The 24,926-nt window shown below is 40.0% G+C and overlaps 1 pseudogene; it reads left to right on the forward strand.

The window, feature by feature from the left end:
* Positions 1–23,763: 23,763 nt before the first annotated feature.
* On the forward strand, positions 23,764–24,387 carry LOC140710699 (uncharacterized; annotated as a pseudogene).
* Positions 24,388–24,926: the final 539 nt, after the last annotated feature.

Below are 24,926 nucleotides of genomic sequence, written 5' to 3' on the forward strand. Positions count from 1 at the left end.
ATTTTAAAATATTCAAAATCCAAACATCTGACTTTGGCATTTTGGTTACACTAAAAGCCAACTTTGGCAATGAGACTACTCCCTTAGTACATACTGGGGAGAATGTACTTTAACCCATGGAAATCCAGAAAGACACTCTGGTCAATAGGCCACCATTGATGGTTATGGGGAACAAACAATTCAGGTAAAAGAGCTTTAAAACATGTGACCAAAATGCCAAAATTAGATGTTTGGAGTTTGAATGTTACAAAAACAAAAGAATGCCACACCTAAGTTAACAAGGTGTTAAGAATTTAAGATTTCTTAAATAGAGAGGTCGGTTTTGACTTCTTTGCTTTATTATTCAAGTCAAGCCAAATCTTACCCATAAGTATTTATCTTTTGTTCAGTCCTCCCTTGCTTTTCCCTTCATTCAAATTGAGCTATCTCTGAATTTCCATGACCACCCAGACAGAAATAAACACATACACATGCAAGTATACACACACACACACACACACACACACACACACACACACACACTGAGCTTCAGATTCAGTACATAGAAGAGCATCTTGCTCACAGTAGATATTAAATGTTCTTGGTGGTTAATTCTAGGCTCCATTAAACTTTCTATACCTTGCTTACAAAACAGTATGATGCACTCTGACTATTCCTGGTCTTATTTTTGTTTGTAAACACACTGCCTCTCTCTACTTTCTCTCCAAACCAGGAGATATTCTTACCCCCTCCTACTTTGCTCGAAATATTTACTACCTATCATGAAAATGTCTAAACTCCAAATTGGCATATATCCAAGGAAGCTGCATAAGAATATTGCCTAGGAAGATATGAAAGAAAAAAGAAAGTATTTCCCCTACTACAGCAAATGAGGTAAAGATTTAGTTGTCAATGTTTGTTTGTTTTTATTTTGTTTGTTTTGTTATACCTCTGTGGCTTCCTGTGAACTAGATACCAGTTGTGGGTATACCTGATGGAGCTGAAAAACACAGCATGGGAAGTTCAAGAAGTATACACAAGTATTAATAGCCAAATCAATCAAGCGGAAGAAAGGATGTCAAAGATTGAAGATCAACTTAAGGAAATACAGCATGAAGACAAGGTTAGAGAAAAAAAAATTAAAAGGAACAAACAAAGCCTCTAAGAAATATGGGATTATGTGAAAACACAAAACCTATGTTTGATTGGTGTACCAGAAAGTGACAAGGAGAATGGAAAACAGTTAGAAAACACACGTCAGGATATTATCCAGGAGAACTTTCCCAAACTAGCAAGACAGGCAAACATTCAAATTCAGGAAATACAGAGACAATGACAAAGATACTCCTCAAGAAGAGCAACCACAAGACAATAATCATCAGATTTGCCGAGGTTGAGGGGTAGGAAAAAATGTTCTAGGGTTTTCATGGTATTAGGTCTAACATTTAAGTCTCTAATCCACCTTGAATTAATTTTCATATAAGGAGTAAGGAAAGGATCCAGTTTCAGCTTTCTACTTATGGCTAGCCAATTTTCCCAGCACCATTTATTAAATAGGGAATCCTTTCCCCATTTCTTGTTTCTTTCAGGTTTCTCAAAGATCAGATGGCTGAAGATGTGTGGTATTATTTCTGAGGACTCTTTTCTGTTCCATTGGTCTATATCTCTGTTTTGGTACCAGTACCATGCTGTTTTGGTTACTCTAGACTTGTAGTATAGTTTGAAGTCAGGTAGCGTGATGCCTCCAGCTTTGTTCTTTTGACTTAGGATTGTCTTGGCAATGCGGGCTCTTTTTTGGTTCCATATGAACTTTAAAGCAGTTTTTTCCAATTCTGTGAAGAAACTCATTGGTAGCTTGATGGGGATGGCATTGAATCTATAAATTACCTTGGGCAGTATGGCCATTTTCATGATATTGATTCTTCCTATCCATGAGCATGGTATGTTCTTCCATTTGTTTGTGTCCTCTTCTATTTCACAGAGCAGTGGTTTGTAGTTCTCCTTGAAGAAGTCCTTTACATCCCTTGTAAGTTGGATTCCTAGGGATTTTATTCTCTTTGAAGCAATTGTGAATGGAAGTTCATTCATGATTTGGCTCTCTGTTTGTCTGTTACTGGTGTATAAGAATGCTTGTGATTTTTGCAACTTAATTTTGTATCCTGAGACTTTGCTGAAGTTGCTTAGACCTAATACCATAAAAATTCTAGAAGAAAACCTAGGTAGTACCATTCAGGACACAGGCATGGGCAAAGACTTCATGTCTAAAACACCAAAAGCAATGGTAGCAAAAGCCAAAATTGACAAATGGGATCTCATTAAACTAAAGAGCTTCTGCACAGTAAAAGAAACTACCATCAGAGTGAACAGGCAACCTACAGAATGGGAGAACCTTTTTGCAATCTACTCATCTGACAAAGGGCTAATATCCAGAACCTACAAAGAACTCAAACAAATTTACAAGAAAAAAACAAACAACCCCATCAAAAAGTGGGCAAAGGATATGAACAGACATTTCTCAAAAGAAGACATTCATACAGCCAACAGACACATGAAAAAATGCTCATCATCACTGGCCATCAGAGAAATGCAAATCAAAACCACAATGAGATACCATCTCACACCAGTTAGAATGGCAATCATTCAAAAGTCAGGAAACAACAGGTGCTGGAGAGGATGTGGAGAAATAGGAACACTTTTACACTGTTGGTGGGATTGTAAACTAGTTCCACCATTATGGAAAACAGTATGGCGATTCCTCAAGGATCTAGAACTAGAAGTACCATATGACCCAGCCATCCCATTACTGGGGATATACCCAAAGGATTATAAATCATGCTGCTATAAAGACACATGCACACGTATGTTTATTGTGGCACTATTCACAACAGCAAAGACTTGGAATCAACCAAAATGTTCATCAGTGACAGACTGGATTAAGAAAATGTGGCACATATACACCATGGAATTCTATGCAGCCATAAAAAAAGGATGAGTTTGTGTCCTTTGTAGGGACATGGATGCAGCTGGAAACCATCATTCTTAGCAAACTCTTGCAAGAACAGAAAACCAAACACTGCATATTCTCACTCATAGGTGGGAACTGAACAATGAGATCACTTGGACTCGGGAAGGGGAACATCATACACTGGAGCCTATCATGGGGAAGGGGGAGGTGGGAGGGATGCATTGGGAGTTATACCTGATGTAAATGACGAGTTGATGGGTGCAGCACACCAACATGGCACAAGTATACATATGTAACAAACCTGCAGAAACTCTCTGCAGAAACTCTACAAGCCAGAAGAGAGTGGGAGCCAATATTTAACATTCTTAAAGAATTTTGAGGCCAGAAATTTATATCCAGCCAAACTATTTATAAGTGAAAGAGAAATAAAATCATCTACAGTCAAGCAAATGCTGAGGGATTTTGTCACCACTAGGCCTGCCTTACAAGAGCTCCTGAAGGAAGCATTAAATATGCATTAAATATGGAAAAGAAAAAACTGGTACCAGCCACTGCAAAAACAATCCAAAATGTAAAGACTATCGACACTATGAAGAAACTGCATCTACTAATGGACAAAATAAACAGCTGACATTATAATGACAGAATCAAATTCACACATGACAATAATATCCTTAAATGTAAATGGGCTAAATGCCCCAATTAAAAGACACAGACTGGCAAATTGGATTAAGTGTCCAGACCGGAAAGCAAAGCCGGGGGTGGAGCAAGATGGCCAAATAGGAACAGCTCCAGTCTCCAACTCCCAGCGCGAGTGACACAGAAGACCAGTGATTTCTGCATTTTCAACTGAGGTACTGGATTCATCTCACTAGGGAGTGCTAGACAATTGGTGCTGGTCAGCTGCTGCAGCCCGACCAGCGAGAGCTGAAGCAGGGGGAGGCATCGCCTCACCTGGGAAGCGCAAGGGGGAAGGGAATCCGTTTTCCTAGCCAGAGGAACTGAGACACACAACACTTGGAAAATCGGGTAACTCCCACCCCAATACTGCACTTTACCAAGGATCTTAGCAAACGGGCACACCAGGAGATTCTATCCCACACCTGGCTGGGAGGGTCCCATGCCCACGGAGCCTCCCTCATTGCTAGCACAGCAGTCTGCGATCTACCGGCAAGGCAGCAGCGAGGCTGGGGAAGGGGCTCCTGCCATGGCTGAGGCTTAAGTAGGTAAACAAAGCCGCTGGGAAGCTTGAACTGGGTGGAGCTCACAGCAGTTCAAAGAGTCCTGCCTGTCTCTGTAGACTCCACCTGTGGGGACAGGGCACAGTTAAACAACAACAACAACAAAAAACAAAAGCACCTGAAACCTCTGCAGACAAAAACGACTCTGTCTGAAAGCTTTGAAGAGAGCAGTGCATCTCCCAAAACGGAGGTTGAGATCTGAGAATGGACAGACTGCCTGCTCAAGTGGGTCCCTGACCCCTGAGTAGCCTAACTGGGAGACATCCCCCTCTAGGGGCAGACCGACACCCTACACTTCAGACGGTGGAGTACACCCCTGAGAAGAAGCTTCCAAAGCAAGAATCAGACAGGTACACTCACTGTTCAGCAATATTCTATCTTCTGCAGACTCTGCTGCTGACACCCAGGCAAACAGGGTCTGGAGTAGAACTCAAGCAATCTGCAACAGACCTACAGCTGAGGGTCCTGACTGTTAGATGGAAAACTATCAAACAGGAAGGACACCTACACCAAAACCCCATCAATACGTCACCATGATCAAAGACCAGAGGCATATAAAAAAACAAAGATGGGGAAAAAGCGGGGCAGAAAAGCTGGAAATTCGAAAAATAAGAGCACATTGCCCCCTGCAAAGGAATGCAGCTCATCGCCAGCAACGGATCAAAGCTGGACGGAGAATGATTTTGTCGAGATGAGAGAAGAAGCCTCCAGTCCATCAAACTTCTCAGAGCTAAAGGAGGAATTACATACCCAGCACAAAGAAACTAAAATTCCTGAAAAAAAGAGTGGAAGAATTGATAACTAGAATAATTAATGCAGAGAAGGCCATAAATGAACTGACAGAGATGAAAACCATGACACGAGAAATACATGACACATGCACAAGCTTCAGTAACCGACTCAATCAACTGGAAGGAACAGTATCAGCGATTGAGGATCAAATGAATGAAATGAAGCGAGAAGAGATGTAAGATGTAAATGATGAGTTGATGGGTGCTGACGAGTTGATGGGTGCAGCACACCAACATGGCACAAGTATACATATGTAACAAACCTGCACGTTATGCACATGTACCCTAGAACTTAAAGTATAATAATAATAAGAAGAAGAAGAAGAAGAAAAAAAGAGTCAAGACCCACCAGTGTGCCATATTCAGGAGACACATCTCACATGCAAAGACACACATAGGCTCAAAATAAAGTGATGGAGAAAGATTCACCAACATAATGGAAAGCAAAAAAAAAACAGGGTTTGCAACCCTAGTCTCTGATAAAACAGAATTTAAACAAACAAAATTCAAAAAAGACAAAGGAGGGCATTACATAATGGTAAAGGGATCAATGCAACAAGAAAAACTAACTATCCTAAACATATATGCACCCAATACAGGAGCACCCAGATTTATAAAGCAAGTTCTTAGAGACCTACAAAAAGATTTAGAATCGCACACAATGATAGTGGGAGACTTTAACATCCCACTGTCAATATCAGAAAGATCAACGAGACAGAAAATTAATCAGTCTATAAAGGACTCGAACTCAGCTACGGACAAAATGGACCTAATAGACATCTACAGAACTCTCCACCCCAAATCAACAGAATACAAATTCTTCTCAGCCCCACATCGCACTTATTCTAAAATCAACCACATAACTGGAGGTAAAAGACTCCTCAGCAAATGAAAAAGAAAGGAAATTATAACAAACAGTCTCTCAGACCACCGTGCAGTCAAATTAGAACTCAGGATTAAGAAACTCACTCAAGAGGGGGGCGGAGAAAGATGGCCAAATAGGAACAGCTCCAGTCTCCAACTCCCAGCAGGAGCAACACAGAAGACCCGTGATTTCTGCATTTTCAACTGAGGTACTGGGTTCATCTCACTAGGGAGTGCCGGACAATCGCTGCTGGTCAGCTGCTGCAGCCCGACCAGTGAGAGCTGAAGCAGGGGGAGGCATCGCCTCACCTGGAAAGCGCAAGGGGGAAGGGAATCCGTTTACCTAGCCAAGGGAACTGAGACACACAACACCAGGAAAATCGGGTAACTCCCACCCCAATACTGCGCAAGCAGGCACACCAGGAGATTCTATCCCACACCTGGCCGGGAGGGTCCCACGCCCACGGAGCCTCACTCATTGCTAGCACAGCAGTCTGCGATCTACTGGCAAGACAGCAGCGAGGCTGGGGAAGGGGCTCCTGCCATTGCTGAGGCTTAAGTGGTAAACAAAGCCGCTGGGAAGCTCGAACTGGGTGAAGCTCACAGCAGCTCAAGGAAACCGGCCTGTCTCCTTAGACTCCACCTCTGGGGACAGGGCACAGATAAACAAAAGCAGCAGAAACTTCTGCAGAGGCAAACGACTCTGTCTGACAGCTTTGAAGAGAGCAGTGCATCTCCCAACATGGAGGTTGAGATCTGAGAAGGGACAGACTGCCTGCTCAAGTGGGTCCCTGAACCCTGAGTAGCCTAATTAGGAGACATCCCCCACTAGGGGCAGTCTGACACCCCACACCTCACAGGGTGGAGTACACCCCTGAGAGGAAGCTTCCAAAGCAAGAATCAGACAGGTACACTCGCTGTTCAGCAATATTCTATCTTCTGCAGCCTCTGCTGCCGATACCCAGGCAAACAGGGTCTGGAGTGGACCTCAAGCAATCTCCAGCACACCTACAGCTGAGGGTCCTGACTGTTAGATGGAAAACTAGCAAACAGGAAGGACACCTACACCAAAACCCCATCAGAACGTCACCATCATCAAAGACCAGAGGCAGATAAAACCACAAAGATGGGGAAAAAGCAGGGCAGAAAAGCTGGAAATTCAAAAAATAAGAGCGCATCTCTCCCGGCAAAGGAGCGCAGCTCATCGCCAGCAACAGATCAAAGCTGGACAGAGAATGACTTTGACGAGATGAGAGAAGAAGGCTTCAGTCCGTCAAACTTCTCAGAGCTAAAGGAGGAATTACGTACACAGCGCAAAGAAACTAAAAATCTTGAAAAAAACGTGGAAGAATTGATGGCTAGAGTAATTAATGCAGAGAAGGTCATAAACGAAATGAAAGAGATGAAAACCATAACATGAGAAATACATGACAAACGCAAAAGCTTCAGTAACCAACTCAATCAACTGGAAGAAAGAGTATCTGCAATGAGGATCAAATGAATGAAATGAAGCGAGAAGAGAAAGTATGGGTTTATGTAAAAAGACCAAATCTACATCTGATTGGGGTGCCTGAAAGTGAGGGGGAAAATGGAACCAAGTTGGAAAACACTCTTCAGGATATCATCCAGGAGAACTTCCCCAACCTAGTAGGGCAGGCCAACATTCAAATCCAGGAAATAAAGAGAACGCCACAAAGATACTCCTCAAGAAGAGCAACTCCAAGACACATAATTGCCAGATTCACCAAAGTTGAAGGAAAAAATCTTAACGGCAGCCAGAGAGAAAGGTCGGGTTACCCACAAAGGGAAGCCCATCAGACTAACAGCAGATATCTCGGCAGAAACTCTGCAAGCCAGAAGAGAGTGGGGGCCAATATTCAACATTCTTAAAGAAAAGAATTTTAAACCCAGAATTTCATATCCAGACAAACTAAGTATCATAAGTGAAAGACAAATAAAATCCTTTACAGATAAGCAAATGCTTAGAGATTTTGTTACCACCAGGACTACCCTACAAGAGACCCTGAAGGAAGCACTAAACATGGAAAGGAACAACCAGTACCAGCCATTGCAAAAACATGCCAAAATGTAAAGACCATCGAGGCTAGGAAGAAACTGTATCAACTAACGAGCAAAATAACCAGTTAATATCATAATGGCAGGATCAAGTTCACACATAACAATATTAACCTTAAATGTAAATGGAATAAATGCTCCAATTAAAAGACACAGACTGGCAAACTGGATAAAGAGTCAAGACCCATCAGTCTGCTGTATTCAGGAGACCCATGCCACATGCAGAGACAAACATAGACTCAAAATAAAGGGATGGAGGAAGATTTACCAAGCAAATGGAGAACAAAAAAAAGCAGGGGTTGCAATCCTAGTCTCTGATAAAACAGACTTTAAACCATCAAAGATCAAAAGAGACAAAGAAGGCCATTACATAATGGTAAAGGGATCAATTCAACAGGAAGAGCTAACTATCCTAAATATATATGCACCCAATACAGGAGCACCCAGATTCATAAAACAAGTCCTTAGAGACTTACAAAGAGAATTAGACTCCCATAAAATAATAATGGGAGACTTCAACACTCCATTGTCAACATTAGACAGATCAACGAGACAGAAAGTTAACAAGGATATCCAGGAATTGAACTCATCTCTGCAGCAAGCCGACCTTATAGACATCTATAGAACTCTCCACCCCAAATCAACAGAATATACATTCTTCTCAGCACCACATTGCACTTATTCCAAAATTGACCACATAATTGAAAGTAAAGCACTCCTCAGCAAATGTACAAGAACAGAAATTATAACAAACTGTCTCTCGGACCACAGTGCAATCAAACTAGAACTCAGGACTAAGAAACTCAATCAAAACCACTCAACTACAAAAATCCTCAATAAAATACTGGCAAACCGGATTCAGCAGCACGTCAAAAAGCTTATCCACCATGATCAAGTGGGCTTCATCCCTGGGATACAAGGCTGGTTCAACATTCGCAAATCAATAAACATAATCCAGCATATAAACAGAACCAAAAACAAGAACCACATGATTATCTCAATAGATGCAGAAAAGGCTTTTAACAAAATTCAACAGCCCTTCTTGCTAAAAACGCTCAACAAATTCGGTATTGATGGAACATACCTCAAAATAATAAGAGCTATTTATGACAAACCCACAGCCAATATCATACTGAATGGGCAAAAACTGGAAAAATTCCCTTTGAAAACTGGCACAAGACAGGGATGCCCTCTCTCACCACTCCTGTTCAACATAGCGTTGGAAGTTCTGGCTAGGGCAATCAGGTAAGAGAAAGAAATCAAGGGTATTCAGTTAGGAAAAGAAGAAGTCAAATTGTCCCTCTTTGCAGATGACATGATTGTATATTTAGAAAACCCCATTGTCTCAGCCCAAAATCTCCTTAAGCTGATAAACAACTTCAGCAAAGTCTCAGGATACAAAATTAATGTGCAAAAATCACAAGCATTCTTATATACCAGTAACAGACAAACAGAGAGCCAAATCATGAATGAACTTCCATTCACAATTGCTTCAAAGAGAATAAAATACCTAGGAATCCAACTTACAAGGAATGTAAAGGACCTCTTCAAGGAGAACTACAAACCACTGCTCAGTGAAATCAAAGAGGCCACAAACAAATGGAAGAACATACCATGCTCATGGATAGGAAGAATCAATATCGTGAAAATGTCCGTACTGCCCAAGGTTATTTATAGATTCAATGCCATCCCCTTTAAGCTACCAATGAGTTTCTTCACAGAATTGGAAAAAACTGCTTTGAAGTTCATATGGAACCAAAAAAGAGCCCGCATCTCCAAGACAATTCTAAGTCAAAAGAACAAAACTGGAGGCATCACGCTACCTGACTTCAAACTATACTACAAGGCTACAGTAACCAAAACAGCATGGTACTGGTACCAAAACAGAGATATAGACCAATGGAACAGAACAGAGTCCTCAGAAATAATACCACACATCTACAGCCATCTGATCTTTGACAAGCCTGAGAGAAACAAGAAATGGGGAAAGGATTCCCTATTTAATAAATGGTGCTGGGAAAATTGGCTAGCCATAAGTAGAAAGCTGAAACTGGATCCTTTCCTTAATCCTTATATGAAAATTAATTCAAGATGGATTAGAGACTTAAATGTTAAACCTAATACCATAAAAACCCTAGAGGAAAACCTAGGTATTACCATTCAGGACATAGGCATGGGCAAAGACTTCATGTCTAAAACACCAAAAGCAACGGTAGCAAAAGCCAAAATTGACAAATGGGAGCTAATTAAACTAAACAGCTTCTGCACAGCAAAAGAAACTACCATCAGAGTGAACAGGCAATCTTCAGAATGGGAGAAAATTTTTCCAATCTACTCATCTGACAAAGGGCTAATATTCAGAATCTACAAAGAACACAAACAAATTTACAAGAAAAAAACAAACAACCCCATCAAAAAGTGGGCAAAGGATATGAACAGACATTTCTCAAAAGAAGACATTCATACAGCCAACAGACACATGAAAAAATGCTCATCATCACTGGCCATCAGAGAAATGCAAATCAAAACCACAATGAGATACCATCTCACACCAGTTAGAATGGCGATCATTAAAAATTCAGGAAACAACAGGTGCTGGAGAGGATGTGGAGAAATAGGAACACTTTTACACTGTTGGTGGGATTGTAAACTAGTTCCACCATTATGGAAAACAGTATGGCGATTCCTCAAGGATCTAGAACTAGAAGTACCATATGACCCAGCCATCCCATTACTGGGTATATACCCAAAGGATTATAAATCATGCTGCTATAAAGACACATGCACACGTATGTTTATTGCGGCACTATTCACAATAACAAAGACTTGGAATCAACTCAAATGTCCATCAGTGACAGACTGGATTATGAAAATGTGGCACATATACACCATGGAATACTATGCAGCCATAAAAAAGGATGAGTTTGTGTCCTTTGTAGGGACATGGATGCAGCTGGAAGCCATCATTCTTACAAACTATCACAAGAACAGAGAACCAAACACCACATGTTCTCACTCATAGGTGGGAACTGAACAATGAGATCACTTGGACTTGGGAAGTGGAACATCACACACCGGGGCCTATCATGGGGAGGGGGCAGGGGGGAGGGATTGCATTGGGAGTTATACCTGATGTAAGTGAAGAGTTGATGGGTGCTGACAAGTTGATGGGTGAAGCACAACAACATGGCACAAGTATACATATGTAACAAACCTGCATGTTATGCACATGTACCCTAGAACTTAAAGTATAATAATAATAAAAAATAAATTTAAATAATAATAATAATAATAGTTAGAAAGAATGAATAAGACCTACACTTTTATAGCACAGTAAGGTGACTACAGTCAATAATAACTTAATTGTATATTTTTAAGTAACTGAAAGAGTATAATTTGATGATTTGTAACATAAAGACTAAATGCTTGAGGAAATGAATACCCCATTCCTCATGATGTGCTTATTTCACATTGAATGGTTGTGTCAAAACATCTCATGTATCCTGTAAATATATACACCTAGTATATACCCACAAGAATTAAAGATAATTTTTAAAACTTTTACAAGGATATCCAATAAATTATGAAAATAAATAATAAGTCAAGACTTGTATTGCCATTTATTTACATATTAATCAAAATGCATCACGTGCCTGCATCATGACGGGCCCTGTGCTATGTGATGGAATATAATAAACAAGACAGACATGGAGACTGCCCTCATGGGGCTTATATTTCAATGTGAGGAAAGCTATAACTAGCAAGTAAACAAATTAAAAGATAATTAGAGACCATGGCATGTACTATGAAGGTAATACAGAATGATGACACAGAGCATAACTGGATAAGGCACTTTGGATATTACAAAATAGAATCAAGTTATGATAATCAAAAGAGGGTACTACATAGTAGACAAATTAATTAAAAATATATAAAGTTCAAGAAGAGAAACTCAGAATGAAATCAGCAAAATGGCATTATAGACAGCTCCAAATGCACAGTATCTTTATAAAAACATCCCCCCCCAAACACACAAATAAAGCAGAAACTGTCAGAAACAACTTCATTTGACCTCTGGACACTAGTTAAAACTACAACAACCAAACGAATGCTGAAGCAAGAAATTGATAAAAGCAGTAGTAAAAATACCTTTGCATTTTTTACTTGCCCTAGCTCCAACCAGTCTCCAGCTAAATGACAGTCTTAAAGATCAATGTCTTATTCTGAGTATGGGACCCTGTTACCTGCCTCTGGAAGAAACATAGCAGACCTTATTCATAAATTATTTGTCTCTTCTAACCTATTTGTGAACTACCTTAAAGACTGACAAAAGATATTCATCTTTGTTTCACCTGACTCAGAATTTACTCAGGGCAGAAAAAGAAGCATACATTTATAGAATAAAAGGCAAATAAAAACCTGAAACTACCTGGAGAAAAATAATGCAGTTAAGACATATAACAGAGCACATAAAACATAGGAGGAAAAGCTGGAAAGAGAGCTTCACTGGGAAATTTAGAGTATTCAAAAGTACCCCTGAATACTAAGGATTTTAGAAAGCCATGCATGTGCCCAAAGTAGAACATATAATCAGAAAAGCCCCAAGAAGACCCTAAGTTTTCACTGCTTGCTGATTTATTTCTTCATATGCAAACAGAAAGTAAAGTCTAAGGGATAGTTGTAAACATTTTAGCTAAGTGTTAAACAAATGTCTAAGCAACATGCAAAGCCTGAGAGAGAAATTTTTGGTTTGTTTTATTTTGCTTTTGTCATCCAAGGATGTCTACCAAAACACTAACCGAACATAACTTAAAGGAACAGAAATTTCAGTGACCTCAGGGAAGACAATCTCTACAAAATCAGTTGGAAAATGTCACAAACAAGTGGATGATTGCAGACTTTAACCATTTAAAAGAGAAAATCTTGGGGAGAATAATCTGATTTACAGAGTCACCATCTTATAATATTGAAATGACCACTTCTCAACACAAAGAATCACAAAGTATACAAAGAAAAAGGAAAGTATAATATATATAAAGAAAAAAATAAATTCATAAAAGCTATTACTAAGGAAGCCCAGACATTGGTTTACTCTACAAAGATCTTAATTTTATTGTCTTAAGACAATATATATCAAAGAACTGAAGCAAACTGTGCAGAAAGAACAAAAGAAAACCAGGAAACCAATATATGAAAATTAAGAATATAAATAAAGGAATGCAAATTAGTTTTTTGAATAAAATAAATATTCTGAAATTGAAAATTTTGAAATAAAAAATTCACTACAGAAGTTTAACAGAGGGTTTCCACAGCAGATTTGACGAAGTAGAAGAATCAGTGAACTTGAAGATAAGATAATGGAAATTATGCAGTCTGAGAAGCAGAAAGAAAAATGAATTAAAAAAAAAACATAGATGGCTGAATAGGAACAACTCCAGCCTCCAGCTCCCAGCGTGAGCAACACAGAAGAAGGGTGATTTCTGCATTTTCAACTGAGGTACCAGGTTCATCTCACTGGGGCCTGTCGCACAGTTGGTGCTGGTCCATGGGTGCAGCCCGACCAGCGAGAGCTGAAGCAGGGCGAGGCATCACCTCACCTGGGAAGCACAAGGGGGAAGGGAATTCTTTTTCCTAGCCAAAGGAAATTGAGACACACAACACCTGGAAAATCAGGTGACTCCCACCCTAATACTGCACTTTACCAAGGGTCTGGAGATTATATCCCATACCTGGCTCAGAGGGTCTGACGCCCACGGAGCTTCCCTCATTGCTAGCACAACAGTCTGAGATATAACTGCAAGGCGGCAGCGAGGCTGGGGAAGGGGTGCCCACCATTGCTGAGGCTTAAGTAGGTAAACAAAGCCACAGGGAAGCTTGAATTGGGAGAAGCCAACCACAGCTCAAGGAGACCGGCCTGCCTCTATAGACTAGTCCTCTGGGGACAGGTCATAGCTAAACAAAAAGCAACAGAAATTTCGGCAGAGGTAAATGCCCCTGTCTGACAGCTTTGAAGAGAGCAGTGGATCTCCCAGCACGGAGGTTGAGATCTGAGAACAGACAGACTACCTGCTGAAGTGGGTCCTTGAACACTGAGTAGCCTAACTGGGAGACATCCCCCACTAGGTGCAGACTGCAATCTTACACCTCACATGGTGGGGTACACCCCTGAGACGAAGATTTCAGAGCAAGAATCAGACAGCAACACTCACTGTTCAGCAATATTCTATCTTCTGCAGCCTCCATTGCTGATACCCAGGCAAACAGGGTCTGGAGTGGACCTCAAACAAACTCCAACAGACCTACAACTGAGGGTCCTGATTCTTAGAAGGAAAACTAACAAACAGAAAGGACACCCACATCAAAACCCCATCAGTAAGTCACCATCATCAAAGACCAAAGATAGATAAAACCACAAAGATGGGGAAAAAGCAGTGCAGAAAAGCAGGAAATTTAAAAAAATCAGAGCATATCTCCCCCTCCAAAGGAACGCAGCTCATTGCCAGCAACAGAACAAAGTGGGACGGAGAATGCCTTTGACGAGTCGAGAGAAGAAGGCTTCAGTTGATCAAACCTCTCAGAGCTAAAGGAGGAACGATGCAACCAGCGCAAAGAAATTAAAACCTTGATAAAAGATTTGATGAAGGGCTAACTAGAATAACCAATGTAGAGAAGTCCTTAAAAGAACTGATAGAGATGAAAACCATAACACAAGAACTACGTGACAAATGCACAAGCTTCAGTAAATGACTCGATCAACTGGAAGAAAGAGTATCAACGATTGAAGATCAAATGAATGAAATGAAGTGAGAACAGAAGTGTAGAGAAAAAAGAAATGAACAAAGCCTCCAAGAAGTATGGGACTATGTGAAAAGACCAAATCTACATCTGATTGGTGTGCCTGAAAGGGACGGGGAAAATGGAATTAAGTTGGAAAACACTCTGCAGGACATCATCCAGGAGAAATTTCCCAACCTAGTAAGGCAGGCCAACATTCAAATTCAGGAAATACAGAGAACAACACAAAGATACTCCTCGAGAAGAGCAACTCCAAGACACATAATTGCCAGATTCACCAAAGTTGAAATGAAAGAAAGAATGTTAAGGGCAGCCAGAGAGAAAGTTTGGATTACACACAAAGGGAAGACCATCAGACTAACAGCAGATCTCTTGGCAGAAACTCTACAAGCCAGAAGAGAGTGGGGGCCAATATTCCACATTCTTAAAGAAAAGAATTTTCAACCCAGAATTTCATATCCAACCGAATTAAGTTTCATAAGTGAAGGAGAAATAAAATCCTTTACAGAGAAGCAAATGCTTAGAGATTTTGTTACCACCAGGACTACCCTACAAGAGATCCAGAAGGAAGCACTAAACATGGAAAGGAACAACCGGTACCAGCCATTGCAAAAACATGTCAAAATGTAAAGTCCATCGATGTTAGGAAGAAACTGCAACCACTAGTGAGCAAAATAACCAGCTAATATCATAATGACAGGATCAAGTTCACACATAAAAATATTAACCTTAAATGTAAATGGACTAAATGGTCCAATTAAAAGACACAGACAGGCAAATAGGATAAACAGTCAAGACCCATCAGTTTGCTGTATTCAGGGGACCCATCTCATATGCAGAGACACACATAGGCTCAAAATAAAGGGATGGAGGAAGATCTACCAAGCAAATGGAAAAAAAAAAGCAGGGGTTGCAATCGTAGTCTCTGATAAAACAGACTTTAAACCATCAAAGATCAAAAGAGACAAAGAAGGCCATTACATAATGGTAAAGGGATCAATTCAACAGGAAGAGCTAACTATCCTAAATATGCACCCAATACAGGAGAACCCAGATTCATAAAGCAAGTCCTTAGAGACTTACAAAGAGACTTAGACTCCCATACAATAATAATGGGAGACTTCAACATTCCATTGTCAACATTAGACAGATCAACGAGACAGAAAGTTAACAAGGATATCCAGGAATTGAAATCAACTCTGTACCAAGTGGACCTAATAGACATCTACAGAACTCTCCACCCCAAATCAAGAGAATATACATTCTTCTCAGCACCACATTGCACTTATTCCAAAACTGACCACATAGTTGGAAGTAAAGCACTCCTCAGCAAATGTAAAAGGACAGAAACTATAACAAACTGTCTCTCAGAACACAGTGCAATCAAACTAGAACTCAGGACTAAGAAACTCAATCAAAACTGTTCAACTACATGGAAATTGAACAACCTGCTCCTGAATCACTACTGGGTACATAACAAAATGAAGGCAGAAATAAAGATGTTCTTTGAAACCAATGAGGACAAAGATACAACATACTAGAATATCTCGGACACATTTAAAGCAGTGTGTAGAGGGAAATTTATAACACTAAATGCCCACAAGAGAAGGCAGGAAAGATCTAAAATTGACACCCTAGCATAACAATTAAAAGAACGAGAGAAGCAAGAGCAAACACATTCAAAAGCTAGCAAAAGGCAAGAAATAACTAAGATCAGAGCAGAACTGAAGGAGATAGAGACACAAAAAAACCCTCCAAAAAATCAATGAATCGAGGATCTGGTTTTTTTAAATGATCAACAAAATTGATAGACCACTAGCAAGACTAATAATGAAGAAAAGAGAGAAGAATCAAATAGATGCAATAAAAAAAATGATAAATGGGATATCACCACTGACACCACAGAAATACAAACTACCATCAGATAATACTATAAACACCTCTACACAAATAAACTAGAAAACCTAGAAGAAATGGATAATTTCCTGGACATTTATAGTCTCCCAAGACTAAACCAGGAAGAAGCTGAATTCCTGAATAGACCAATAGCAGGCTCTGAAATTGGGGCAATAATTAATACCCTACCAACCAAAAAACGTTCAGGACCAGACGATTCACAGCCGAATTCTACCAGAGGTACAAGGAGGAGTTGGTACCATTCCTTCTGAAACTATTCCAATCAATAGAAAAACGGGGAATACTCCCTAACTCATTTTACGAGGCTAACATCATCCTGATATCAAGGCCTGACAGTGATACAACCAAAAAAGGGAATTTTAGACCAATATCCCTGATGAACATCGATGCAAAAATCCTCAATAAAATACTGGCAAACCGAATCCTGCAGCACATCAAAAAGCTTATCCACCATTATCTAGTGGGCTTCATCCCTGGGATGCAAGGCTGGTTCAACATATGCAAATCAATAACTGTAATCCAACATATAAAGAGAAAAAAAGACAAAAACCACATGATTATCTCAATAGATGCAGAAAAGGCTTTTGACAAAATTCAACAGCCCTTCATGCTAAAAACGCTCAATAAATTCGGTATTGATGAAACGTATCTCAAAATTATAAGAGCTATTTATGACAAACCCACAGCCAATATCATACTGAATGGGCAAAAACTGGAAGCATTCCCTTTGAAAACTGGTACAAGACAGGCATGCCCTCTCTCACCACTCCTATTCAACATAGTGTTGGAAGTTCTGGCTAGGGCAATCAGGCAAGAGAAAGAAACCAAAGATATTCAGTTAGGAAAAGAAGAAGTCAAATTGTCCCAGTTTGCAGATGACATGATTGTATATTTAGAAACCCCACTGTCTCAACCCAAAATCTCCTTAAGCTGATAAGAAACTTCAGCAAATTCTCAGGACACAAAATTAATGTGCAAAAATCACAAGCATTCTTATACACCAGTAACAGACAAACAGAGAGCCAAATCATGAAGGAATTCCCATTCACAATAGCTTCAAAGAGAATAAAATACCTGGAATCCAACTTACAGGGGATGTGAAGGACCTCTTCAAGGGGAACTACAAACCACTGCTCAGTGAAATAAAAGAGGACACAAACAAATGGAAGAACATACCATGCTCATGGATAGGAAGAATCAATGTGAAAATGGCCATACTGCCCAAGGTAATGTATAGATTCAATGCCATCCCCATTAAGCTACCAATGACTTTCTTCACAGAATTGGAAAAAAACTGCTTCAAAGTTCATATGGAGCCAAAAAAGACCCCGCATTGCCAAGACAATCCTAAGCCAAAAGAACAAAGCTGGAGGCATCACGCTACCTGACTTCAAACTATACTACAAGGCTACAGTAACCAAAACAGCATGGTACTGGTACCAAAACAGAGATATAGACCAATGGAACAGAACACAGCCCTCAGAAATAATATCACACATCTACAGCCATCTGATCTTTGACAAACCTGAGAGAAACAAGAAATGGGGAAAGGATTCCCTATTTAATAAATGGTGCTGGGAAAAATGGCTAGCCAAAAGCAGAAAGCTGAAACTGGATCCTTTCCTCACTCCTTATATGAAAATTAGTTCAACATGGATTAGAGACTTAAATGTTAGACCTAAAACCATAAAAAAGCCTAGAAGAAAACCTAGGTGATACCATTCAGGACATAGGCATGGGCAAGGACTTCATGTCTAAAACACCAAAAGCAGTGGCAACAAAAGCAAAAATTGACAAATGTGATCTAATTAAACTAAAGAGCTTCTGCACAGCAAAAGAAACTACCATCAGAGTGAACAGGCAACCTGCAGAATGGGAGAAAACTTTTGCAATCTACTCATCTGACAAAGGGCTAATATCCAGAATCTACAAAGAACTCAAACAAATTTACAAGAAAAAAACAAACAACCCCATCAAAAAGTGGGCAAAGGATATGAACAGATACTTTTCAAAAGAAGACATTCATACAGCCAACAGACACATGAAAAAATGCTCATCATCACTGGCCATCAGAGAAATGCAAATCAAAACCACAATGAGATACGATCTCACACCAGTTAGAATGGCAATCATTAAAAAGTCAGGAAACAACAGGTGCTGGAGAGGATGTGGAGAAATAGGAACACTTTTACACTGTTGGTGGGATTGTAAACTAGTTCAACCATTGTGGAAAACAGTGTGGCGATTCCTCAAGGATCTAGAACTAGAAATACCATTTGACCCAGCCATCCCATTACTGCAGATATACCCAAAGGATTATAAGTCATGCTGCTATAAAGACACATGCACATGTATGTTTATTGCGGCACTATTCACAATAGCAAAGACTTGGAATCAACCCAAATGTCCATCAGTGACAGACTGGATTAAGAAAATGTGGCTCATATACACCATGGAATACTATGCATCATTAAAAAAGGATGAGTTTGTGTCCTTTGTAGGGACATGGATGCAGCCGGAAACCATCATTCTCAGCAAACTATCACAAGAAGAGAAAATCAAACACCACATGTTCTCACTCATAGGTGGGAATTGCACAATGAGATCACTTGGACACAGGAAGGGGAACATCATACACCGTGTCCTACTGTGTGGAGGGGGAAAGGGGGAGGGATAGCATTAGGAGATATACCTAATGTAAATGACGAGTTAATGGGTGCAGCACACCAACACAGCACATGTATACATATGTAACAAACCTGCACGTTGTGCACATGCGCCCTAGAACTTAAAGTATAGTAAAAACAAAAAAAAAAAAAGAGAGAAGCAAAAAAAAGGTAGAAATAAAATAAATAAAATAAACAGAGACTAAAAGACTTGTGGGACACCATCAAGCAGAGCAACTTAGGAGACTGAGATTATCCTAGCTAACACAGTAAAACCCTGTCTCTACTAAAAAATACAAAAAATTAGCCAGGTGTGGTGGCAGGCAACTGTAGTCCCAGCTACTTGGGAGGCTGAGGCAAGAGAATAGTGTGAACCCAGGAGGCAGAGCTTGCAGTGAACTGAGTTTGTGCCACTGAACTCCAGCCTGGGCAACAGAGCAAAGACACTGTCTCAAAAAAAAAAATATATATATATATATATATATAACTTACACATTACACTCTAGAAGGAGAAGAGATAGAGAAAGGAACAGACAGATTATGTAAAAAAAAAAAAAAAAAAAAAAAAAAAAAAAGGTGAAACTTTCCTAAATTTGATGAAACACATGAATCTACACATTCAAGAAGCTCGATTAACTCCAAGTAGGATAAACACAAAAATATTAACATGAAGAAACATTATAATCAAACTGCCAAAAGAAAAAGACAAAAAAAAAAAAACTTGGAATCAGCAAGAGAGAAGTGAATTGTCACATCCATGGAATCCTCAATAAGGCAAACTACTAATTTATCATCAGTAACCCTGGAAGCCAGAGACAGTGAAATGACACCTCTAAAATGCTGAAAGAAAAAAACTGTCAACCAAGAATTCTGTATCTGTAAAAATTATTCTTCAAGAATAAAGGAGAAATTAAGACTTTCTCAGATAAACAAAGGTTGAGAAATTTGCGTTAACCAGAGCCTTACAGATTGAACTAAAAGGACACTAGACATTATCTCAAAGCTATTCAAAGATATACATATCACTAATAAAGATACTACATAAATAAATAACAAAAGCCTATATTATCATATTTAGGGTTGGTAAAATCACTTTTTATTTCCAACATAATTTAAAAGACAAGTGCATAAGGAATATTTACAAATATATTTTATTGGGCTTACAGTATATAAAGATGCAAATAATGACAATAACTTAAAGGGGATAGTGAAGATGTATAGGTGCAGAGTTATTGTATTCTACTGATGATAAGTTGGTGTCTAGTCAAACTAGGTTGTAATAAATTTAAGATGTAAAATGTAATCCCCATGTAACAACTAAACATATTTAGAAAACATTTACATAATAAAGTGAGAAGAAAATTTTAAAAGTACAGTGAAAAAGTTAACTAAATACAAAAAGGACAGTGATAAAAAATATGACCAAAAATTATGAGATCATAAAAATAAATATCAAAATGACATAAATATTTTCCTATGAGTAAATGGAAGTAAATTACACTCTCCGATTAAAATGTATAGATGGGCAGAACAGACACATGAAATAATCCAACTATACCCTATCTTAAAGTGATTTACTAATCCATAAATATATACACATATGTACTCAAAAAAATTAAAATATTCTTTAATTTAAAAAATAAAAATAATGTGATTTACTTTATAGATCTAAACATACAAACAGGTTGAAAATGAAAGGTTGAAAAAAAGAAATCTCATTCAAATAGCAGCTAATTAGAAAACCCAGAAATAAATTCACATGTTTACAAGCAGCTAATTTTCAACAAAGGCGCCAAGAACATAATTTGGGAAAAGGATAGTTTCTTCAATGAATGATTCTGAGAAAACTGGATATCCATATGCAGAAGAATAAAATTATACCCCTTATTACTCATCATTCCAATGTTAAACTCAAAATTGATTTAAAACTCAAACATAAGACCCAAAATATAAAACTACTAAAAGAAAACGTGGGAGAAATGCTTCACATCATTAGTCTGGGCAAAAGTTTATCGATAGAACCTTAAAAGAGCAGGCAACAGGGGAATCCCCTTTGGGTCCCCTCCCATTTTATGGGAGCTCTGTTTTCACTCTATTAGATCTTGCAACTGCACATTGTTCTGGTCCATGTTTGTTATGGCTCAAGCTGAGCTTTCATTCACCATCCACCACTGCTGTTTGTCGCCATTGCAGACCCGCTGCTGATTCCCAGCTCTCTGGATCCAGAAGGGTGTCCGCTGTGCTTCTGATCCAGCAAGGTGCCCATTGCCGCTCCCAATCTCGCTAAAGGCTCACCATTGTTACTGCATGGCTAAGTGTCCGGTTTCATCTTAATCGAGTTGAACACTAGTTGCTAGGTTCCACAGTTCTCTTCTGTGACCCACGGCTTCTAAGAGAGCTATAACACTCACCACATGGCCCAATATTCCATTCCTTGGAATCTATGAGACCAAGAACTCCAGGTCAGACAACAAGAGGCTTGTTGCCATCTTGGAAGTGGCCCGCCACCATCTTGGGAGCTCTAAGAACAAGGACCTCCCCACCCGGTAACATTTTGGCAACCACAAAGGGACCTCCAAAGCGGTGAGTAATATTGAACAACTTTTGCTTGCTATTCTGTCCTATCCTTCCTTAGAATTGGAAGAAAATACTAGACACCTGTCAGTCGGTTAAAAACAATTAGCGTGGCCACTGGGCTTAAGACTCAGGTGTGAGACTGTCTGGGAAAGGGCTTTCAACAACCCCCAACCTTTCTGGGTTGGGAGCACTGGTCTGCCTGGAACCAGTTTCCACTTTCAGTTTTCCTGTGGAAGCTGAGGGCTGACTAGAGGCAGAAAGCTGTCATCCCAAACTCCCAGCATTAGCTGCTTGAGATCATGGCACAGCCAGAAGTCTCTACTCAACAGTCACCCATGCGTGCGCCCCTACCTTCCCTTCTGACCCATACCTCCTGGGTCCTGACCATGAATTTCTTGAAAGTATAGCCCCAAAATTCTCCTTACCTCTGAATCTGCTTCCTCAGATCCCTGCCTCCTAGATACTAATGCTTCAGACTTTCACTTCCTCTCCCAAGTATTAGAACAGGTTGTATCTCCAAAGGGATCTAAGGAATCTCTATGCTGCATCCTTAGGCTCTTAGGCTATGAACCCAGGGAGTCTCATCCCTGGTGTCCCTCCCGCTTTAGGCATACAGCTCTGGGCATGGGAAGTTATGTGGGACCCATTCCCCACCACCCTTGCCAGGGCCTTAGAACTGATAGCCCAGTACTTTAACAATTGGAACTGGGTCTACAACAACATAATAGATCAGGATGAAAGTAAATTGAGTAAATAAAAGGGAGGCACATATTCCTATAGTGGCAAACGGGGGCAATGAGCAAACATCCTTCCACTGTATTTCCAAAATCCATCTACAAAGACAGAAAGGAGAAAGAAAGAGAGAAGGAGAAAGATAGAAGTAGAAGGTCGTAGCCCGAAAGCACTGAGGCCACTGACAACCAGTAGCCTTTATCTCAAAAATCCTTAACCCAGGAACCCACAGATGGCCCAAATGCATTCAATCTGTAGCAGCAACTGCTTTGCTAACAGAAGAAAGTAGAAAATTAGCCTTTAGAGGAAACCTGTTTCTGAGCACACCTCACCAGTTCAGAACTATCCCAAGTTAAAAAAGCAAAATGGTAGCTTACTAACTCAAAAATCTTAAAGTATGGGGCTATTCTGTTAGCAAAAGATAATTTAATATTGACCACTGAAAATTCCCTTAACCCAGCAGATTTCCTAACAGAGGATTTAAATCTTAATTACCATACAAACGTCCGACCAGACCTAGGAGGAACTCCCTTCAGGACAGGACAATAGACGGTTCCTCTCAGGTGATTGAGAAAAACAACACAATGGATATTCAATAATTGAGGGAAACTCTTGTAGAAACAGAGTTAAGAAAATTGCCTAATAATTGGTCTACTCAAACGTGTGAGCTGTTTGCACTCAGCCAAGCCTTAAAGTACTTACAGAATCAAAAAAAACTCTCTCATTCCTGACTCAAAATGTTACCTACACCCTCTCTGAAATGAATTTGCTTAAGAACTGTTGTTTGTTGGAATGCATCTTGATGGGGCAACTGGGTTATTATGAAATACTCAGGAACCCAGCCCAGCTCTAGAACTCACCCCTGAGCCAAAGGCAATGTTGGGCACACTGGTAAAGGACCACTAGATTCCATCAGTCCGGATCCCTTTCTTTGTGATCAAGAAAGGCAGGAAAACAGGTACAGGACTGCTAGATTGGTGAGCATAACTTATCCAATAAGCAGAGGTCCATGGGTGGTTATGCACCCTGGAAAGGAATAAGCATTAGAACCATAGAGGACACTCTAGGACTAATGTTCATTGGAAAGTGATTAGGGGTGCTGGCATCCCTATTTTTTTTCAGATGGGAAACATTCCCCCCAACGCAAAAACGCCCCTAAGATGTATTCTGGAGAATTCAGCCCAGTCAGAGTGCATGTGCCTTTTTCCCTGTCAGACTTGAAGCAAATTAAAATAGACCTAGGTAAATTCTCAGATAACCCTGATGGCTATACTGATGTTTTACAAGGGTTAGGACAATCCTTTGATCTGACATGGAGATATATAATGTTACTGCTAGATCAGACACTAACCCCAAACGAGAGAAGTGCCGCCATAACTGCAGACCGAGAGTTTGGCGATCTCTTGTATCTCAGTCAGGTCAATGATAGGATGACAACAGAGGAAAGAAAACAATTCCCCATAAGCCAGCAGGCAGTTCCCAGTGTAGACCCTCACTGGGACACAGAATCAGAACATGGAGATTGGTGCCGCAGACATTTGCTAACTTGTGTGCTAAAAGGACTAAGGAAAACTAGGAAGAAGCCTATGAATTATTCAGTGATGTCCACTACAACACAGGGAAAGGAAGAAAATCCTACTACCTTTCTGGAGAGACTAAGGGAGGCATTGAGGAAGCATACCTCTCTGTCACCTGACTCTATTGAAGGCCAATTAATCTTAAAGAATAAGTTTATCATTTAGTCAGCTGCAGACATTGGAAAAAACTTCAAAAGTCCTCCTTAGGCTCAGAGCAAAACTTAGAAATTGTATTGAACTTGGCAACCTCGGTTTTTTATAATAGAGATCAGGAGGAGTAGATGGAATGGGACAAACGATATAAGAAAAAGGCCACCGCTTTAGTCATGGCCCTCAGGCAGCAGACTTTGGAGACTCTGGAATGTGGAAAGGCTGGGCAAATCGAATGCCTAATAGGGCTTGCTTCCAGTGTAGTCTACAAGGACACTTTAGAAAAGATTGTCTGAATAGAAATAAGCTGTCCCCTCATCTATACCCCTTATGTCAAGGGAATCACTGGAAGGCCCACTTTTCCAGGGGATGAAGGTCCTGTGAGTCAGAAGCCACTAACCAGATGATCCAGCAGCAGGACTGAGGGTGCCCAGGGTAAGTGCCAGCACATTCCAACACCCTCATAGAGCCCCGGGTATGCTTGACCATTGAGAGCCAGGAGGTTAACTGTCTCCTGGACACTGGTGCAGGCTTCTCAGTCTTACTCTCCTGTCCCAGAAAACTGTCCTCCAGATCTGTCACTATCTGAGGGGTCC

The sequence above is a fragment of the Chlorocebus sabaeus genome, chromosome X (assembly GCF_047675955.1).
Source record: "Chlorocebus sabaeus isolate Y175 chromosome X, mChlSab1.0.hap1, whole genome shotgun sequence".
In the NCBI taxonomy this organism is placed as follows: domain Eukaryota; kingdom Metazoa; phylum Chordata; class Mammalia; order Primates; family Cercopithecidae; genus Chlorocebus; species Chlorocebus sabaeus.